The sequence below is a fragment of the Harmonia axyridis genome, chromosome X, assembly GCF_914767665.1.
Source record: "Harmonia axyridis chromosome X, icHarAxyr1.1, whole genome shotgun sequence".
Lineage (NCBI taxonomy): Eukaryota > Metazoa > Arthropoda > Insecta > Coleoptera > Coccinellidae > Harmonia > Harmonia axyridis.
In genome coordinates, this window is record NC_059508.1 from 33,078,321 (window position 1) to 33,081,257 (window position 2,937).

Consider the following 2,937-nt stretch of genomic DNA (forward strand, 5'->3'; position numbering starts at 1 on the left):
CAGAACGTGAATTGGATCTTACCGATGCACCACGTAAACTCGATCTTACCGATGCACCACGTAATCTCAATCTTACCGATGCACCACGTGAACTGGATCTTACCGATGCAGAACGTGAATTGGATCTTACCGATGCACCACGTAAACTCGATCTTACCGATGCACCACGTAATCTCAATCTTACCGATGCACCACGTGAACTGGATCTTACCGATGCAGAACGTGAATTGGATCTTACCGATGCACCACGTAAACTCGATCTTACCGATGCACCACGTAATCTCGATCTTACCGATGCACCACGTGAACTGGATCTTACCGATGCAGAACGTGAATTGGATCTTACCGATGCACCACGTAAACTCGATCTTACCGATGCACCACGTAATCTCAATCTTACCGATGCATCACGTAATCTCGATCTTACCGATGCAGAACGTAAACTCGATCATACCGATGCACCACGTTATCTCGGCAGACCGATGCAGAACGTAAAAAAAAAGCTTACAGCACGCGGTGTTCCCAAGCGGTCACCCATCCAAGTACTAACCGCGCCCGACGCTGCTTGGCTTCAGTGTTCTGACGAGAACTGGCAATTTCAGCGTGGTATGGCCGTAAACAACAAATATAGCGATATTTTCTATGATATCTCACTTTTTGGGAGCGGAAAGGACGTGAACGTTTTTCCTTATAAAAAATGAAATAACTTTTGGATATTAATTCTGATTGTTGATTTAAGTTTTAAGAACACATTAGGACATATCTCAATGAAATTTGAGGGATTTCCGAAATCGAAAAATATTTTTCGAAAAAAAAAAAAAATCCCAGAAGACCTCGGTCATCTCAAGTTTATTTCCATATTCTATTACACAATCAACGTACATCACAAAAGGAACCATCTCTCTAACTATCACAGTTAAATTTTTGTATCGGAACATTTCACGTCGGAATATCTCGCTAAGTCCAGACCGGGGAGATCGGTCGCATTTGACACCGTCCGCTCCGGTCTAACATCGTCTTGGAGTCGGGGTAACGATGGAGAGGCGTTTAAGGACGTGAACATTTTTCCTTATAAAAATTAAAGTCGACAATGAATATTGATTCTGATTACTGATTTACTCTTTTAGTACACATTAGAAGGCAACGCAATCAGATTTGAGGAAATTTCAAGATCAGAAAATTTTTTTCGAAAAAAAAAAAAATTCAAGAACACCTGGGTCATGGCAAGTTATTTCCCACAATCCATTCCACAATCAACGTACAACATAGAAGAAATCATCTCTCTAACTATCCTGGTTCAAAAGTTGTATCGGAACATTTCACGTCGAAATACCTCGCCAAGTCCAGACCGGGGCGATAGGTAGTATCTGACACCGTCCGCTCGGGACTGACATCGACTTGGACTCGGGCTAATGATGGGGAGGCGTTTAAGGACGTGAACATTTTTCCTTATAAAAATTAAAGTCGACAATGAATATTGATTCTGATTACTGATTTACGCTTTAAAAACACATTAGAAGGCAACCAAATCAAATTTGAGGAAATTCCAAAATCAGAAAATTTTTTTTCAAAAAAAAAAAAATCCGAAAAATATTTTTCGATTCTGATTACTGATTTACTCTTTTAGAACACATTAGAAGGCAACGAAATCAAATTTGAGTGAAATCCAAAATCAGAAAATATTTTTCGAAAAAAAAAAAAAATTCGAGAACACCTCGGTCATGGCAAGTTATTTTCCACAATCCATTCCCCAATCAACGTACATCCCAGAAAAAATCATCTCTCTAACTATCCTGGTTCAAAAGTTGTATCGGAACATTTTCACGTCGAAAATATATCTCAGAGTCCAGACCGATGCAGAACGTAAACTCGATCATACCGATGCTTCACGTAATCTCGATCTTACCGATGCACAACGTAAACTAGATCACACCGATGCAGAACGTAAACTCGATCATACCGATGCACCACGTAAACTCAGGCAGACCGATGCAGAACGTGAACTCGATCTTACCGATGCACCACGTAATCTCGATCTTACCGATGCACCACGTAAACTCGGGCAGACCGATGCAGAACGTGAACTCGATCTTACCGATGCACCACGTAAACTAGGGCTGACCGATGCATCACGTAAACGACGATCGAGAGGCGCGAAAGGACGTGAACGTTTTTCATTATAAAAATTGAAATAAATGATAAATAATGATTCTGATTGTTGGTTATCATTTTTAATAAGCATTAGGAGGCAACCAAATGAAATTTGAGGAAATTCCGATAATAGAAAATTTTTTCGAAAAAAAAAAAAAATTCATGAAATCCTCGGTCATCGCAAAATATTTACCATATTCTGTTCGATAATCAACGTATATTTAAGAAGGAATCATATCTGTATCTATCTTGGTTCAAATTTTGTATCGGAACATTTTGACCAAAGTCCGAGCTTCGGCCGAAACAGACACCGCTGACCTGGCCTATCGATCGACCGAGAGTCGGGGATAGAGCGTAAGTGTTGTCTGGAGGGGAACCCTGTGCTCTCCTGACATATATAGGGAAGGTGGTCGCGTTGGGCGATGCAGAACGTTTGGATCGGGAATTATATTTTTGGTTCAGCTATTGGAATATGGTTTATTGTTGGTATATATTGGCGAAATAACGTTCTTACTGACTGGGGATATTCATAAAAATGAGTCCGGAGATTTTCAGATCGAAGTCCGAGTGATCCGACTTGGAAGGCGTGTTGGGTGGGTCGAGATGGCTTAGATAGATCAGACGAGGCGGGCTAAGTGTTGACGTCATGCATCGGTCCATTTTCAGATTGAGTCCGAGTAATCCGACTTTGAAAGAGTGTTGGGTGCGTCGAGACTGTTTAGATAGATCGGACGAGGCGGACTAGGTGTTAACGACATGCATCGGTATATTTTCTGATCGGAGTCC

The 2,937-nt window shown here is 41.1% G+C and overlaps 1 non-coding gene across 1 annotated transcript; it reads right to left on the reverse strand.

The window, feature by feature from the left end:
- Positions 1 to 501: 501 nt before the first annotated feature.
- Positions 502 to 620, reverse strand: LOC123687720. Its single transcript, XR_006749430.1, has one exon. It is a non-coding gene; the product is annotated as a 5S ribosomal RNA (ribosomal RNA).
- Positions 621 to 2,937: the final 2,317 nt, after the last annotated feature.